Source organism: Hylobates moloch, unplaced genomic scaffold (genome assembly GCF_009828535.3).
Source record: "Hylobates moloch isolate HMO894 unplaced genomic scaffold, HMol_V3 SCAFFOLD_4, whole genome shotgun sequence".
NCBI lineage: Eukaryota > Metazoa > Chordata > Mammalia > Primates > Hylobatidae > Hylobates > Hylobates moloch.
The window spans coordinates 100,971,125-100,990,562 of record NW_026652279.1 but is presented as its reverse complement, the minus strand read 5'-3'; the positions used below and the strand labels follow the sequence as shown (position 1 = coordinate 100,990,562).

Genomic DNA, 19,438 nt, shown 5'->3' with positions numbered 1-19,438 from the left:
ATCCAGTTCTTCCCCCGCCTCCCCCCCCCCCCGTTTTATCATGTTTAAGTGATTTAGAACTTTAATGGAATGAGGATAGGGAAGAAATGTAAACAAACAAACTGATAAACTGATTATATTATATCAAATAAGGAAGGGCATAAAGAAGACAGCCAGTGGTCAGGATGTGCACTGAGAGGCAGCCTTCCTGAGAATAGTGGCCATGCCAGCCGCTCAGTGAATCAGGGGCGATCTGCTTAATAAGAAAAGGGAGTGGGCCAGGCATGGTGGCTCACACCTGTAATCCCAGCACTTTGGGAGGCCGAGGCGGGCAGATCACGAGGTCAGGAGGTTGAGACCATCCTGGCTAACATGATGAAACCCTGTCTGTACTAAAAATACAAAAAGTTAGCCGGGCATGGTGGCAGGCGCCTGTAGTCCCAGCTACTCAGGAGGCTGAGGCAGGAGAATGGTGTGAACCCGGGAGGTAGAGCTTGCAGTGAGCTGAGATTGCGCCACTGCACTCCAGCCTGGGCGACAGAGCGAGACTCCGCCTCAGAAAAAAAAAAGGTGAACACATGCCTCAAGGGGGAAGTAGAATGTGATTGTTCTCTCAGTTTAATGTCTCTCTGGGCCTAATAATTTAAAAGGACTCAGATTCCTCAGATAAGAATTCTTTTCTCATTTCCATCCTCATAGGGGTTGCTTCTCCTTTCCCTCATGTCTATGGGGCATAGAGTTTATCAGGGTCCCTCTCCCCTCCTCTCATTCCCTGGGCATCCATACATGGCTGCCCCCCACGTCCCTGGCAGCTGGCCAGCCCGACTCCCGCCTCGGCTCTGCTGCAGCTTCCGGGGCCTCCCAGACCCTGGTCTTATCCTCCCCACATGCTCCCCTCTACAGAGGAGCTCTCTGCAGTGTCTCAGCCACACAGCATGGCCTCCCAGACAGATCTTCCGCTTGCTTACTTTGGGGCTCTCTGACATACAATTTTGTTGGTTGGAAGTATCACCACCTATCTGGATTCTAGTATCTGCTGTGATTCCACTCAGATTCCTTTTTACACAGGCTCTTCCTGGTTCTTCCACCTGGATACGAGCTGTTCCTATTCAAACTTCCACAGCAAAGACATTTCTTTCTTTTTCTTTTTCTTTTTTTTTTTGAGACAAGTTCTGTTGCCCAGGCTGTAGTGCAGTGGCGCAATCTCGGCTCACTGTAGCCTTGACCAGGGCTCAAGGAATTCTCCGCCTCAACCTCCAAAGTAACTGAGACCACAGGGGCACATCACCATGTCTGGCTAATTTTTCTATTTTTTGTAGAGACGAGGTTTCACCATGTTGCCCAGGGTGGTCTCGAACTCCTAGTCTGAAGCGATACGCCCGCCTCAGCCTCCCAAAGTGCTAGGATTACTGGTGTGGGTCACCATGCCTGGCCAGAAATTTCTTTCTTTTTTCTTTTTTTTTTTTTTTTTGAGACGGAGTTTCGCTCCTATTGCCCAGGCTGAAATACAATGGCGCTATCTCGGCTTACTGCAACCTCCGCCTTCCGGATTCAAGTGATTCTCCTGCCTCAGCCTCCCAAGTAGCTGGGATTACAGGCATGCGCCACCATGCCCAGCTAATTTTGTATTTTTAGTGGAGATGGAGTTTTACCATGTTGGTCAGGCTGGTCTCGAACACCTGACCTCAGGGGATCCACTCACCTCAGCGTCCTAAAGTGCTGGGATTACAGGTGTGAACTGCCTGGCCTGGCCTCAGAAATTTATTTCTAACCCCAAGGATGCTCCATGCATTCATTGGGCATTGTGTTGGCAGATTGTCACGTTCCTGTCTTGCTTTCCCTGTCTTAGGCGGTGTCTCTGGAGGCCTGGATCTTGGGAGTTTATCCCTCTGTGCCCACGAGGCCTCCCTTGCTGCAGAGCATGTGCTCAATCAGTGCTTGCTCACCAGTGAAAGTTCTGTCTACTAGTCCAGCCAAAACCCTCACCTCAGTTGTCAGACACTGGAAAAGATGCTAACCAGAAATGCAGATCTCCTCGGGATATTTATTTGGCTTAATTCTAACAATATGCATCACCAAAAAAGCAATAGAGAAATGGTAACACTAATCTCCCAGCCCTTCGTCTTGGTGACAAGATCCTGCCACAGGATTGCTTCATTGTACTAAAGATATTTTGCTAATGAAAAAGATAAAAGGAATTTAGATAACATGTACCTTTCCTCTTTCTCACTTCCTCTTGAAAGGGAACCACCGTTTGGTGTTACTGAACACTCGGGCTGAAATATTAATAAGAGGAGAAGGAAGAAAGAAACACTTAAGTTTAGGAATGTCGGTCATGTAACAGGAAATTGTATTACAATGGCTTTTGGGTGTAGCAGTTCCTTGCCTTTTCCCCTTTTTTTTTTCTTAGTGGCTTTCAAATTAAATTTGGCTCTTCCAAAAGGCACACCACATACCTTTTTAATGTAGGAATTTAAATTACTTGGACAAGACACAAGCAAAGCATACCCCTCTGTATCATAATCCCCTCCCCCCTTAAGCCTTGCTCCTAGTTTTTGTTTGTTTGTTTTTGTTTTTGTTTTCTTGAGATGGAATCTCGCTCTGTGCCTAGGCTGGAGTGCAGTGGGGCGATCTCGGCTCATTGCAACCTCCGCCTCCCGGGTTCAAGCAATCCGCCATGCCTCAGCCTCCTGAGGAGCTGATTATAGGCATGCGCCACCACGCCCGGCTAATTTTTTTGTATTTTTAGTAGAGATGGGGTTTCTCCATGATGGTCGGGCTGGTCTAGAACTCCCGACCTCAGGTGATCTGCCCGCCTCGGCCTTCTGGTAAGACTGCTGTTAACATGTTGGTATAAAACTGGACAACTTTTTTCTACTTACAAAAATGATAAAGCTTTGCACAGTGGCAGTATCATAGCCAATGAGGTCCAAGGTGCGATTATTGCTAATTGGAAACTTTTCAATACCTCGCCATAACAACTTGAAATGTAGTCAGCACTGGCAATTTTTGACAGTCTCTACAGAGACTGAAAAGAAAGAGAGATATAATAGGTGGGGTGCAGTGACTCACACCTGTAATCTCAACACTCTGGTCGGCTGAGGCTGGAGGATTGCTTGAGCTTATTAAGTTCAAGGCCAGCCTGGGCAACAGCAAGACCCTGTCTATTTTTTTAAATTAAAAAAAAAAGATGGAATTATATATTAAACTATATAATACATATACCACACACACACATTTTGTGTAACAGAATTGAGGTCCTGTGGCCCATCAGATCACCCCAGTCAGTTCTCCTTGGAAGCACCTCATGCACTGGCCTCTCCTGCCCCCGGTACAGGCTCCACCTTTGCTCCTGGGATCTTGGTGGCTCCTGGCTGCCCCTTCTGCATCTTTCTCCGGCCTTCCCTGCACAGTACCCTCCTCAGTCTGATTTGTTTTGTTTTGGTTTTTGGTTTTTGAGACAGGGTCTTGCTTTGTCACCCAGACTGGAGTGCAGTGGCATATCATGGCTTACTGCAGCCTCGAACTCCTGGGCCCAAGCAGTCCACCCAAGTAGCTGGAACTACAAATGTGGGCCACCGTGTCTGGCCCCCCTCATTCTGAAAAGGGAAGATTCTGTCATTTCCCTTCTGGAAACCTTTTCTCTAGAGGCCTCAGGATGGTGCCCAGGAGTTGGCAGGCAGGACCCACCTGGGTCCTGCAGGATCCCAGCTGCTGGCAGGCCCACCCTGGCCCTACACCCGCCCTGGTCCTGACCACCCTGGCCCTGCCTGCCCTGGCAGACCCTGGCCCTGCCCACTCTGCCTGTCTCTCAGGCTGCCCAGTGCTGGCCCGGCTGCGGGACCAGGCCCACTTCTCCCTCAGGGCTCATCTTTGGGTCTGTGATTCTGAAAACCCTTTTCTGAGCCCCCAGTCAAAATTAGGTCCCTCATTCTCTCCCATGACACCATAATTTTCTCCCCCAGTGTTTATCAGAATCTGCTGTTAAGTAGTTGTGTGTCTCCCTGTGTAGATTTTAAGGCCTGTGAGAGTGGCTTTGTTCTAGTCGCCACTTTCTAAGACCCAGAACTCTGCAAGCTCTCAAAAACACCTGACAGAGAAGCACAGAGACAAGCATTATGTCATAAACATTTTCATTCCATTAAATAGTCTTTTAAAATATGATTTATAAAATTATTATTATTTTTGAGATGGAGTCTCGCTGTGTTGCACATGCTGGAATGCAATGGCACGATCTGGCTCACTACAACCTCCCCCTCTGGGGTTCAAGTGATTCTCCCCACCTCAGCCTCCTGAGTAGCTGGAATTACAGGCACTCACCATCATGCCTGGCTAATTTTTGTATTTTTGTAGGGATGGGGTTTCACCATGTTGGCCAGGCTGGTCTTGAACTCCTGACCTCAGGTGATCTACCTGCCTTGGCCTCCCAGAGTGCTGACAGGTCTGAGCCACCACACCCAGTCCTAAAATATGATTTTTAACATCTACATTGTATTCCATTGTTCAAATAGATGTCCCATAATTTATTGTAAAGAGCTGGTCATGAACATTCTTCTCCACACATTCTTATGGATATTACTGACTTCCTTGGAATACATTTTTGGAATGGAATTACCAGCGTAAATGTTGAGAGCATTTTTACCATTCTTATTTGTATTGCCAAGTGGGTTTTTAAAAATCATTCAGTTGAATTTATATTTCCAACCCTGCCAACGATGAATATTATCACTACTACTACTAAAAACTAGAAGCAACTGTCAGTTTAATAGTTGGCATTTTTGTTTGTTTGCTTGTTTATTTGTTTTTGAGACGGAGTTTTGCTCTGTTGCCCAGGCTGCAGTGCAGTGGCGCCATCTCGGCTCACTGCAACTTCTGTGTCCCGGGTTCAAGCAATTCTCCTGCTTCAGCCTCCTGAGTAGCTGGGATTAAGGCACGCGCCACCATGCTGGGCTAATTTTTGTATTTTTAGTAGAGACGGGGTTTCACCATGTTGAACTCCTGACCTCGTGATCTGCCCACCTCAGCGTCCCAAAGTGCCGGGATTACAGGTGTGAGCCACTGCAAGGGCTGGGCTTTGTATTCTTAATTGCAGTAATGGGTGTGTGCCATAATAGAAAGTGGTAATGGTTCTCCAGTTTTAAGTACTAGAAAGCTCTCATTTTGGCAGTGAGTGGGGAGACTCTTATTAAGTGCCTGAGACTGGACCCACTTTCCTGTTAAAATGGGCTTTTGGCCAGGCGCAGTGGCTCACGCCTGTAATCCCAGCACTTTGGAAGGTTGAGGCGGATGGATCTTGTCAGGTCAGGAGTTTGATAACAGCCTGGCCAACATGACGAAACCCCATCTCTGCTAAAAATACAAAAATTAAGCCAGGTGCGGTGGCTCACGCCTTTAATCTCAGCACTTTGGGAGGCTGGGGGGGCAGGGGTGGATCATCCGAGGTCGAGTGTTCGAGACCACTCTGGCCAACATGGTGAAACCCGTCTATTAAAAATACAAAAATTATCCAGTTGTGCTGGCACATGCTTGTAGTCCCAGCTATTCAGGAGGCTGAGGCACAAGAATCACTTGAACCTGGGAAGCAGAGATTGCAGTGAGCCAAGATCGCGCCACTGCACTCCAGCCTGGGCGACAGAGCAAGACTCTGTTCCCCGAAAAAAGGGGGAGAGGGCTTTTGAGGAAATACCTTTTCTCTGCTCCCTGAATAACTTACCTTTGTGAGTGGCGCAGGTCCTTAGGTGGGCTCTAGGAATCACTGGCTACTTGTATGCTGTGGTGTTGGTCCCTGCAGCCCTTTGGGAGCTGGGTCCCTCCACTGCGAGCAACCTGCTCTTCTATCCCAGTGTGCAGTACAGATATCAGCATTTTTTATGTGGGCTATAATGTGAAAAATATTGGAGATCATGAATATTGTTCACTTAATACCTGTTGTGTCACACCAAACAGTTTACTGCTGAGATTATTTGCTGTCATGTGGTTGTAGAGATCTAGGCGGGAACTCGTGTACAGTCAAGATTGATGGTTTTTGTTGCCTGGAACCCCAATTTTGCCTGGCTTGATGGATGGGGCCCTGGGAGAGGGGCTCCGAGTTCTGGGTCTCCAGTCTGCATGCATTTCTGTGTGGGGGCTTCATTTAAACTGTTTCTGTCATTGCCAAACCATTTGTGGATGTAAATAGAGAAAACCAACAAGGATGTAAATAGGGGAAAAACCAGCAAGGAAATAGAATGTTTTATGACATTTAACAATGCTCTCTTTTAGAAACTATTTTTAATAGGGTTATGATGAATTTCAAAATTAAAAAAAAGAATGCCACATCCATTATCATAGTCACTACCCAGCTTCTCTTTATTTTGGCCTTAAAATTTACTTGCCAGAAATTCATAGCTCTTGAATTAAAGCCACATTCATCATGCAATTTTTTATATATTAGGTTTTACTCGTTATTTCTTTTCTTGCTTTTTTTGTTTTGCTTTGGTTTGGTTTGGTTTGTTCTTGTCAATAGAGATAGAGTCTTGCTATGTTTCTCGGGCTGGTCTGAAACTCCTGGCCTCAAGTGATCCTCCTGCCCTGGCCCACCAAAGTGTTGGGATTACAGGCGTGAGCCACTGTGCTCAACCCCATCTTAGATATAGTTATTTTGTAGTAGTGTATTTAGAAGAGAGATTTTTTCATAGTTAAATTTTTACAATTTGTAATCTTCTATAATTGACTTATTTGTTAGCGGATGCCTTTTTTTTCCTAAGAGTTCTTGATGACTTTCCTGTACTGTGGGAAACGGCAGGAAATTCTCCCCCCTGTATCCTCCCCCAGCAAGGAGCCTAGCTGTGTAGGCTCAGCAGCGGCCCCAGGTGTCAGAAGCAGACAGAAGCACTAAATCAAGCTACTGGTAGCTGATCCCACTGCAGAGGCCTAACCCCCAGAGGTAGAATAAGAAGGATGCTGGAGATGAGCAGGCTGTGGTGGCACGGCAGTCCACAGCGTCATCAGGAATAGGCACCTTCTCTCTTTGTCTGCCACCCTTAGCAAGTGACTCCATCTTGGCGTGCACCAGACAGCACCTCTGCAGTGGTGTTCCAGGTCTGAGCCAGGGAAGGATGCGCTGGCTCTGGCTCTGGCTCTTTTGTCAAAGAGCTTCCGCAACACCTCCCCAGTCAGGACCCAGTTACTTGGTCACAGGGGTTTAAGCAGCCTTGGAAATGTGTACTTCAGCTGGGCACATGGCCACCCCTAATGCAATTGGCCACTGTTAGTAAGGAAGAAAGGGAAGCTGGACCTTGGTTAGAAAGCATGGTGTAGCCATGTGTCACCTTGGCTGTGTCAACCAGGGCATACTTCTAAGCCTCAGGAGTCCTCATCCACACACTTGGGATGATAATTGCTCTTATGTTATGAGTCGTCCCCCTGACCAGAAAGAATGTAAAGTAACTGGTCCGTGGTTGGTATGCAGAGGTGGCAGTCTGACCACAATGCCATGTGTCATTAGTGCTCAGAAATTTGTGAAGTTGCTGGAGAGCTGGGCTTCCTGGTGCTGTGACGTGCTTTACTTAATAATAAGATCATTGTCCTACCAGCCCGGGTGCGACTGGTCCCCTGTCCCACAGAAATCACATGGAGAAGATTTGCTCAAACTTGTGGAATGTGTGTGTCCTTGTGGTTTTGATATATATTTGGGTGGTTATGACATTAGAAGAATTATTAATCATGTCATAGAAATAAAGGTTGTTTTGTACAAAAGTAAATGATTAACAGTGACAAATTTCTCCAGCCAAGAAGTACACATTTAATGTAAATTGGAAGCAACTTCATTTGGCTTATAAAAGCTTTTAGTCAGCAGAGAGCTGTTGTAAAGCTAGTGGCATTTGGCATCTAGTAGGCCCAAGAATGTGGCCAAGTGTAGTGGAACAAATTGTACTCTGTGCCGGCTGTCAACCTTGGAGATGCTTACAAGAGCCTTCAGCGATACCGTGTGTGTCTGTCACCTTCTCCATGCCAAGTGGCTTAATTCAACTCTCCTGCTTTGGTGTTGCCACTATTTTTCTGGCGTTTTAGGATGGAACTGTTAGAGTAAGGAGCCCCACCCTGTGACTGGGTATTTCTGCATTGAGCTTGGTGTGTTTGTTTCCAGTCTTCCCGTGCACATCTCTACCTCTGTGTCTGAGGTCACAGTAGAAAGAGAAACCAAGTCAGCAGGGACTCAGCTGAGTCCTCCTTTCAGGATTTCCTTGGTAGTTTCCAGATTCTTTCCTCTACACCAGGAAGGTGTGTTCTGTCTCCCCTCTACCCCCTATTCTCTCCCATCCTCCCTGTTTCTCTTTCTCAACCAGGTCTGGTCTAACAAAAGGTTCCTAGCTTACGTTGTCTTTGGCTCTAGGCTCCACTTCCAGTCTTTCTGTTAATGAGTACTTTCTCCAGTGGCCTGCTATTTTTTTTTTTCTCTTAAGTGTCTTTGTTGCTAACACCCTGTTCTACTATACCTGTATTCTCCCTGACCCAGCAATTCCCCCGGTGAACTTTTCCTGAATGGCAAGTGTCTTGGTAACCACTGTCCTCACCATCCTCTTCCAATCTGATCTCCACTTATTTCTTGTACCGGCCCAGCCTCCCTGTTCTCACTGGGTCTGCCCTCTGCACCTCCCCTGCCACCAGGCTGTGAGATTTTCTCCCACACTGGGTTCGCTCATGCTGTCGCCCCCTGGAGTGCGTTCCCCAGCCAGCCGTGGTCCACCCTTCGAGTCCCACTTTCACGACCCATCCTTGTGGCCTTCTACGGCCATTCATCCCAGTGCCCGCTAAGTTCTTTCTTTTCTGAATTCCCGTTTGTGTCGGTACCATCCAGGGAACCATGGTAGGTCTCTCAGGGTCTTAGGGATTATTAGGGGTGTCCAATCTTTTCCCTGGGCCACATTAGAAGAAGAAGAATTGTCTTGGACCACACATAAAATACACTAATACTAATGATAGCTGATGGGCTTTAAAAAGAAAAAAAAAAAAAGGCTGGGTGCAGTGGCTCACGCCTATAATCCCAGCACTTTGGGAGGATGAGGTGGGCGATTTGCTTGAGGCCAGGAGTTCCAGACCAGCCTGGCCAACGTGGCGAAACCCCGTCTCTACTGAAAATACAAAAATTAGCCAGACATGGTGGCGGGCGCCGTAATCCCAGCTACTCAGGAGGCTCAGGCAGGAGAATTGCTTGAACCCAGGGGAGGCAGAGGTTGCAGTGAGCCGAGATCGCGCCATTGCACTCCAGCCTGGGTGACAGAGCGAGACTCTGTCTCAAAAAAATAAAATAAAATAAAAAGTGGTAAGCCATAAGAACAGAGCAGAGATCAGTTTGTATGTGAATTTAGTCAAATTGCAGCACATAGCTCTTACTTATAAAACAGAGTACCTAACCCATTAGAATGCAGTGTTGCTGCAACGTATTATCAACAATATTGTTTTTATCCATCATTACTGCACATGGAAAGAAAAGGGAAAGTGAGACCCTTAGGAACTAAGGCAGTCAATAGCACCAGGAGGAACCAGATGTTGGTTTTAGCAGACAGCAAATTTAAACAGCTATCATGAAATGGTTAAAATGACAAATTTTGTTAGTTTTTTAAACAATTTTTTAAAAAGCTATTAAAAATATGTTCAGACAATGAAAGGGAAATGTGTCAGAATTAAGAGAAAATGCAGGGTTAGTGCTGCACAGACAGAAAATTATTTTTTAGTCAGGGTCTTGCTCTGTCACCCAGGCCAGAGTGCAGTGGGTGCCATCACAGCTCACTCGCTGCAGCCTTCCTGGGCTCAAGCAATCCTCGCATCTCAGCTTCTGAAGTGGCTGTGACTACAGGCACACTTCGCCATGCTCAGCTCACTTTTTAACTTTTTTGTAGAGATAGGGTCTCACTATTTTGCCCAGGCTGGTCTCAAACTCCTAGGCTCAAGTGATCCCCTGCTCCCCCTCCCCAACTTCCCAAAGTACTGGAATTACAGGCATGAGCCACCACACCCAGCCCCAGACAGGAAATCTTTACAGAGAAATGGAAACTACAAAAATGGAAACTCTAAGCTGAAAAGCAAAATAGGTGAAAAAATTTTTATTGGCTACGTGGTCTCAACATAACATTAGGTATGGCAATAGAAAGAACCAGTAAACTGAAATATAAATCAGTAGAAATTACCCAATCCAAAAATCATAGAAAAAAATTGAACAGACATCTCAGTGACTTGTGGGATGATATGAGGTTGTCCAGTATATGTGAAATTGGAATCCAAGAAGACAAATAGAAAGGAAATACCTAAACATTTGACACAATAATAGCTAAAACTTCTCAAATGTGGTGAAAAGCATTCATGTACAGATCTAAGAAGCTTAATAAACGAAGAGCAGGATGAACACAGAGGAAACAACTCCTAGGCCTATCATATTTACGCTAATGAAAGCCAAAGACAAAATCTTGAAAGCACCCAGAGAAAAATGATGTTACATACAGAAGAATGATAAGATTAAAAGCTGACTTCTCATCAGACAGTATAAATGCTGCAAATATTGAAATGACACAAAGTGCTGAAGAAAAAAATATACCGAGAATTTTATATCTAGCAAAACTGTCCTTCTGAAATGAAAGTGTTGTATAGACATTTCCGGGGGAACAAAAATCTGAGAAAATTTGTCACCAGGGGACCTATATTAAAAGAAATACTAAAGGGGTGGGGATATGGGGGGAAAAATGCTAAAGGATATACAGGAAGGAATGAAGAGCACTAGAAACAGTAGATATCAATAAGTATAAAATACTAATTTTTTATTTTCTTTCTTGTAATCTCCGTAAAAGACATCAATATTTGAAGTAAAAACAATACTTTATTGATAGGTTTATCATACCTATAGATCTGATATACAACTCTATCAGTTGGGGGAGTTAAATGGAAATATATTATTGTAGAGTTCCTTTTCTTTTTTTGAGACAGAGTCTCTGGCTTTTGTCGCGCAGGCTGGAGTGCAGTGGCACGATCTCAGCTCGCTGCAAGCTCCGCCTCCCGGGTTCACACCATTCTCCTGCCTCAGCCTACCAAGTAGCTGGGACTACAGGCGCCCGCCACCATGCCTGGCTAATTTTTTGTATTTTTAGTCGAGATGGGGTTTCACTGTGTTAGCTAGGATGGTCTCGATCTCCTGACCTCATGATCCGCCCGTCTTGGCCTCCCAAAGTGCTGGGATTACAGGCATGAGCCACCGCGCCCGGCCAGCAGAGTTCCTTTTCTAGCGTAACTCAAAATTAACATTTAAGTAGATTGTTGGTATAGTTTGGATATTTGTCCCCACACAAATTTCATGTTGAAATGTAATCCCCAGTGTTGGAGATAGGGCGTGGTGGGAAATGATTAGATCATGGGGGTGGATTTTTTTACTTTTTCTTTTTTTTTTTTTTAAGCAGAGTCTAGCTCTTTCGCCAGGCTGGGGTGCAGTGACTCAGTCTCGGCTCAGTCCAACCTCCTCCTCCCAGGTTCAAGCGATTCTCCTGCATCAGCCTCCTGAGTAGCTGGGAATACAGGTGCGTGCCACCGTGCCCTGCTAAGTTTTGTATTTTTAGTAGAGACAGGGTTTCACCATGTTGGCCAGGCTGGTCTCGAACCCCTGACCTCAGATGATCTGCCTGCCATCTCCTGACCTCATGATCCACCCACCTCGGTCTCCCAAAGTGCTGGGATTACACGTGTGAGCCACTACGCCCAGCCCCAATATCTTTTTTTTTTCTTTTTTTTTTTTTGAGACAGAGTCTCGCTCTGTTGCCCAGGCTACAGTGCAGTGGTGCAATCTTGGCTCACTGCAACCTCTGCCTCCCAGGTTCAAGTGATTCTCCTGCCTCAGCCTTCTGAGTAGCTGGGACTACAGGTGTGCACCACCACACCCGGCTAATTTTTGTATTTTTAGTAGCAGTGGGGTTTCACTATATTGGCCAGGCTGGTCTCGAACTCCTGACCTCGTGATACGCCTGCGTTGGCTTCCCAAAGTCCTGGGATTACATGCGTGAGCCACCGCACCCAGCGTTCCAATATCTTTTATAAATGCAATATAAATCCAAACATCCTTACCAAAATATTAGTAAATGGCATTTGGTAAGAAGATGATACATCAGGATCAACTGGGATATATCCCAGATATACAAGGTTAAACATTAGAAAATCAATATAATTCATCATATCAACAAAATAAAGAATAAAACCATTTCATCATCTCAATAGATAGAGTAAGTAAGCATTTCAGAAAAATCCACCAGCCATTTGTACCAAAAACTATCACCAAACTAGGAAAAAAAGGCAACTTCTTCAACTTGCTGAGGGGCATCTGTGTAAAATCCACAGGTAACATCAACATGTAATGGTGAAAAACCAAATAACTTGCCTCTAAGATTAGTAATAAAGTGTGATGTCCTCTTTCATCTTCTGTTGGAGGTCCTAGCTAGTGCAGTAAAGAAAGAAAAAAGAAATAAAAGTACACAGATTGGAAAAGATGTATAACAATTTGCATTTGACATGATCCTTTTTATAGAAAACCTTAAGGAATCTATTTTTAAAAGTTACCAGAACTAATAATTTCCTCTAATAATTTAGCATGGTCACAGGATACAAGGTCAGTATGCAAAAATCAGTAGTTTTTTTGTGAACTAGCAACGAACGCTTGAAAGTTGAAATTTGGCTGGGCGTGGTGGCTCACACCTGGAATCTCAGTACTTTGGGAGGCCAAGGTGGGTGGATCACAAGGTCCAGAGATCGAGATCATCCTGGCCAATACGGTGAAATCCCGTCTCTACTAAAATACAAAAATTAGCAGGGCGTGGTGGTGTATGCCTGTAGTCCCAGCTAATTGGGAGATTGAGGCAGGAGAATTGCTTGAACCCGGGAGGCGGTGGTTGCAGTGAGTCAAGATCGCGCTACTGCACTCCAACCTGGTGACAGAACGAGACTCCAGAAAGTTGAAATTTAAGATGCAGTTTCATTTACAGTAGTATTTAGAAATACAAAATACTTAGGGATAAATTTAACAAAATATGTGCAAGATCTGTACACTTAAAACTGCAAAGCATTGCCGATCAAATTAAATATCAAAATAAATGGAGAATGTTCACAGATCAGAAGACTCAATACTGTTAAGACGGCAGTTCTCACAGTTATCTATGGACCCAGCAGAATCCAAATACAATCTCAGCAGGTTTACTTTATTTTTATTTTTTAAATTGAAATTGACAAGCTGATTCTGAATTCATATGGCACTGCAAAGTACCTAAAATAGCAAAAGCAATGTTTTAAAAAAGAACACAGGTAGAGTCCTTAAACTACCTTACTTTCAAAACTGCTAGACCTGACTTTGGACTAGACTATTGTGGGTAGTCTCTAAAGCTAAGCAAGACAGTGTGGCATTGGCATAAGACTAGATAGACAGGTAAGTGGAACAGAGTACAAAAATAGACCTACACTTAATGGGACTTACTACAATTGATTTTCAACACAAGTACCATGAAAATTCAATGAGGAAAAGGGCGGAGGTTGAGGTTTTTTGTTTGTTTTTTCAGCAAATGGTGCTGAGACAACTGGATAGCCTGATGAGTCAAAATTAACATTTACTCTGACCTCACACCATTCACAAAAATTAAGTCAAAATGGATTGTAGAACTAAATATAAAACTTACAGCTAAAAACTTTGGGGAAAAAAGCATAGGATAATATCTTGCAACCTTGAGAAAGGCAACGATCTCTTAGATCCAACACAAAATTCATGGGACATAAAAGGAAAACTGGTAGATTGGATGTTTACAAAATGAAAAATCTTTACTCTTCAGAGGACATTAAAACAACAAAACTCAATCCACAGAATGAGAAAAATATTACTGATACATATATCTGACAATGGACTCACATTTGGAATATATAAAGAACTACAATTCAATAATAAAAAGGCAAACCTTTAAAAATGGGCAAAAGATTTGAGTAGACACTTCACAAAAAATATATACAGGAATGTCAAATAAGCACATGAAAAGATACGCAACATCATTCATCATCAGAGAAATGCAAATTAAAACCACAATGAGACACTACTATATACTCATTAGAAAGGCTAAAGTATAAAGGTCTGATAATACTAAGTATTGGTGAGAATGTGCAGCAATTGGAATTTTCTTAAAATTCACATAGAATTGTAAAGCAGTTTATTTACTAATGTTTTTTAAATTAAAAATTGACATGAGGTTTTGCTATGTTACCTAGGCTGGTCTCCATCTCCTGGGCTCAAACAATTCTCTTGCCTCTGTCTTCCAAAGTGCTGGGATTATAGGCATGAACTATGGTGCCAGGCCAAAACAATTTAAGTCAAACATACCTACCATATGTCTCATTTATTCCTCTCCTGTGTATCTACTTAAGAGAAATGAAAACATGTCTACAAAAAGACTTGTACACAAATATTTACAGTAGTTTTATTTATAATAGCAAAAAACTAAACGACCCCAGTGTCCATCAACAGTTGAATGGATGAATTTTGGCACATCCCTACAATAGAATACTACCAACCAAAACAAAGAAACCTGAGGGACCACTTATACAACAGCATCAATGGACTTGAAAATCATGCTGCATGAAAGATGCTGAACACAAAAAGTACATACTGCACAGTTTTATGTATTTAGTAGTTTAGAGAATGGTAACTCATATGACAAAAAGTGGATAATTAGTTACTTAGGTTGGGGTGGAGGGAGGGAGTACTATAAAAGGGCACTAAGAAAATTTGGGGATTGATGGAAATATTCTGTATCTTTGTTGTGATGGTGATTTTACTGGTGTATACATGTTTCATACTTGAACGGTCCAGTTACAGTGGATGCAAATAATTCGTTTCCTTCTTTCTTATGCCTAGAGGAGGGTGGGGCATCCGATGGGTATTCCAGGGATTGGTGTTGATTTCATGGGCAGCCCTCTTTATGGCCAGTGCTTTCAGAGGTGGCTTAAGGATGGTCAGGCTAGGTCTTGGGTGGAGAGCCTCTTCTAAAACATCAGGCAAAATCAAGGCCAAAACCAGGCTGTACTTTAAACAAACCTTGTAACAAGGGTTCCTAATCTAGTCCTAGTCAGAGAGTCACTGTTGGTGAAAAAATCAACCCAGACATACAGGGCCGCATGGCCATCAGTAGCATCTCCACAGCTCTGCTTTTGTCTGGCCTGGAACACTGAGGGGTCACAGCAAGAATTTCATTTCCTCCTCTGTGCTGAGGACGGGAGACCTCACCATGTGTGAACCAGCTGACCAGCATACATTTAGTATGTCCGGATAATGTTGTGAGCAGTGTCAATCAAGATCTGAACCTGTCTGGGTCAATGAGTGCAGACCTAATGACGATGAGACAGAGTTTCATGGCATACTACCTCATGTGTCACGAAGAGGGATAAAACCTAAGTGATCCATCCTACATGACACCAAAAGATAGAGTTATTGAACAAGCTGGTACTGTTCCTTTCAAGAAACCCTCCACAGGTCTTCCAGAAAATGATCCCATGTCCATGTCCGAGCCCCTCAGATGCCAACCAGAAACTCTTCCTCACTCATGACCATAATTTTTTTTTTTTTTTTTGGAGACGGAGTTTCGCTCTTGTTGCCCAGGCTGGAGTGCAGTGGCATGATCTCGGCTCATTGCAACCTCCGCCTCCTGGGTTCAAGCAATTCTCCTGCCTCAGCCTCCCTAGTAGCTGGGATTACAGGTGCTTGCCACCACACCCGTCTAATTTTTGTATTTTTTTTTTTTTTTTTAGTAGAGACGGGGTTTCGCCATGTTGGCCAAGCTGGTCTCAAGCTCCTGACCGCAGGTGAGCCACCGTACCTGGCCCCATGACCATAAATTATACCTCATTAAAAGTGTCTTACAGACTTCATGGGAGTAGCAAGTAGTAGATCAGCCATAAAGGAATATTGATTATAATTAGTAACCTGTTAAATATATAAAAATCCATGAATCAAAAAACAAAACCAGGCAAAAAGTTATGGTGGGGGAAGCCTGGTCTACAGGGCTGTACATAAATGTGTGTGTCTCTGGGCCTGGCTGAGCCTGTGGGGACAGCCCCAGGCCATGCATGGCTGTGGAGGCCTTGAGATGGGGCTCATCTCAATTGAGGTGTGCAGTGAGTATAGGATACACACCCGATTTGGAAGACATAGTGCAAAAAAGAGAATATAAAATGTCAGTATTTCTAACATTGCTTACTTGTTGAATTGTTAATATTTGGATGTATTGGGTTGAAATATACATCTTTTAACATCAGTACTCTTTTTTTTTTTTTTTTTTCATGTGGGTATAAGACAATGGAAAATTCCACATGTGGCTCGAGTTATATTTCTGTGGGACAGCATGGTGCTGGTCAGTGATGACCCTCAAGGTGAGATGTCATCAGTGAGGCACTATGCAGGAAGAGCTCCCGCAGGGCCGTCCTCAACTTTTAGATATGCCCTGGCCAGAACCGCCACTGAACTCCACTGAGAAAGTTAAGCCAACCTAAAAAGGGTTAACTTTTATATTATTTATTATCATTTATTATTATTATCATTCAGAGTCACTCTGTCACCCAGGCTGGGGTACAGTGGTGCGATCTCGGCTCACTGCTATCTCCGCCTCCCAGGTTCAAATGATTCTCCTGCCTCAGTCTCCTCAGTAGTTGGGATTACCAGGCATGTGCTACCATGCCCAGCTAATTTTTTTTTATTTTTAGTAGAGATGGGTTTCACCATGTTGGCCAGGCTGGTCTTGAACTCCTGACCTCAAGTGATCCCTCCACCTCAGCCTCCCAAAGTGTTTGGATTACAAGTATGAGCCACTACGCCCAGCCCATTCCTGTTATTTTTCAAGCTGGGTTTTTTTTTTTTTGCACAGCGAGACACTTTAACCTTTCTGGGGAAGGTCTGTAAACTCCCTGGGAGGCCCTTCTTGAGGAAGCCTGCTTGTTTTCCAAAGCCCCCTGAGTTATGTGTTTTTTTTTTTTTTTTCCTTGAGAGGGAGTTTCACTCTTGTTGCCCAGGCTGGAGTGCAGTGGTGCGATCTCAGCTCCCTGCTACCTCTGCCTCCTGGGTTCAAGCGATTCTCCTGCCTCAGCCTCCTGAATAGCTGGAATTATAGGCATGCGCCACCATGCCCGGCTAATTTTGTATTTTTAGTAGAGACGGGGTTTCTCCAGGTTGGTCAGGCTGGTCTTGAACTCCTGACCTCAGGTGATCCACTCGGCTTGGTCTCCCAAAGTGCTGGGATTATAGGCGTCAGCCACTGCACCCGGCCGAGTTTTTTTTTTGTTTTTTTTTTAAGCCAATCATAGAAAATGTGTCATTCGGTGGACCTCCCTCCCATCCTTTTGAAATCCTAAGACCTTGCTGTGTTATTGATCCTCAATCTCAGATGCTGTCTGGGCTCTCCGGCAGCGTGGAGAGTCCCGGCCCCGCCTCGAGAACAGAGGCCAAGGACGGGAAGTGCAGGGGTCCGTGTACTTGCAGTTGGGTTCTATTCTACCCACACAGTGTCTTACAAGTTTTTTAAAAATGTGTTTCCAACTTTTAAGAACCAAGAGCTTTCACATTGAAAATTGGGCCTGGCGAGGGGGCGAGCGCCTGTGGTCCCAGTGTGTCGGGAGGCTGAGGCAGGAGGATGGGACGTAGTGAGACCCTATCTCTAAAAAGAAAAAGAAAAAAAAAGAATTAAGAAAATTGGGTTTTTAGCATTCCTGGAAATGTAGAAGCCCTGAGCTGCGTCTCCTGTATGGGAGCTGGTCCCACTCCCTGGCCTTCAGAGCCCTCAGTGCAGCGCTATGGATGCCGGGAGCGATCTTTGGAAAGGAGTCCCCGGCTCGAGCGACACTGCCCCCCTGGGGCTCTGCGCGTGCATGCAGCAGGATTGCTGGGCTGGACTACAGGGTGAGGGCGGCTTCCCCCACACCCTCTTTCCTGGCTAATTAGAGAAAATCAAAACGCCCTTGCCCAAGTGTCCACTGGAGAGTGAAGAAGGGGAATCTTTATTGCTTATTTGTATATGATCAAGATTATAGATGTGTTCTAGGAAACATGATTATTTCCTTTAAAGCAGGAAATAATCTGCAAAATCCCTTCATGAACATAATGAGGATCTTTTATTCTCTTGCAGGGTAGATAGCTCTGTTTATATCCACTCCAGTTTTATAAAAACACATAAATCCCCACTCTCATATCTAAATTGGCCTTGTGTGTGTTTGCTTCATAGTCCTCATCTCTCTCCCCCTTCAGTATTACATTTCTGCGGCTCAGGCAGTAAACGCGGGATTCCTAAAAGCACCCTGACGATAAACAAAAAGCTTTCCTCTGACTTTAGTACAGTTCATTTGATCTTTCAAACATTTTGAATGAGGGACAAGATGTGTTTTGTGTGGTTAGAACAAGGGCCAGTGGGTCCAAGGTCCACCTGGACCAATCTTTGCAGGATACAGGAAGAACCTTCTAACTGTGCAGCCCAAAAGTGAGATGTTAGGGATTTTAGGCTTTCGGGGCTAGTGGGGGTTGTGTTTGAGGAATTCGAGACCATCTAGGTACATGCATGGCCTTGAGCAATGGTTCTCAGTCCTGACTCAGTACATGCACTTAGGCATATACAGATATTCACACACATGCACACACACATGCACAAATACATGCATGCGCACATATACATATGTCCACACACATAGGCACACATGCATGCACATATTCACACACATAGTTTCACACATGTACACATGTATGCACACAAAGGCACACATACACATCTGTTAGAAGTTCTGATTTAATTGGTCCAGGGTGGATTCTGGGCATTGGTATCTTTCAAAGCTCCTCCACAAGTTTGAGAACCCATGAAAATAGTCTTCTCTCCTATTTCATCTTTCCATTTCACCCAGGGCCCACTATACTTTCAGTTCAGTCACAAAAAAATCAGCTCCTCTAAGGAGAAAGTGTGGAAACAGATAGTCCATGTAAAGATTTTTGTTTTTTCTCTGTCAGAACAGTTTGTAGCGCTGAGAAGTCTGAGGAGCTTTCACCCTGTGCTGCTTGGTGACAGAACTGGTCTCTGTGGCACTGTGAAAGGTGCCCTGGGGCTCTGTGAGGGCTACAGTGCGTAACTGCAGTGTGGACCCCAGGAGCAGCACTGTTCACAACAGACTGGACCAAGGGCATGCTCTTAGCCTTGCTGTTCTCTGCAGATTCACTTCATTATCTTTAAGCCACACATCAGTGGTTGGGAAGGTGTCCTCAATTCTTCAAAAATTAAGCTGCTGACCATGGGCAGCTTTGAACAATGCTGACAAGAAACCTGAACGTCTTAACAATGTGAAATTTAAACACACTGGAGTTAGAACTTGGCAGAGGGTTTTGTTTTCTCTGGAACCTTAAACGTGCATATCAGAAATGCCTTTTACAAAGCTTTTTTTTTTTTTT

General features: G+C 44.4%; 1 protein-coding gene and 1 non-coding gene across 2 annotated transcripts in view; both read left to right on the top strand.

Annotated features, from left to right (window-relative positions):
• The window catches only part of LATS2 (large tumor suppressor kinase 2), an 89,711-nt gene that overhangs the window by 21,488 nt on the left and 48,785 nt on the right, over nucleotides 1–19,438 (top strand). The gene's annotated exons all lie outside the window — the stretch shown is intronic.
• On the top strand, nucleotides 2,873–3,007 carry LOC116467764 (U4 spliceosomal RNA). Its single transcript, XR_004247948.1, has one exon. It is a non-coding gene; the product is annotated as a U4 spliceosomal RNA (small nuclear RNA).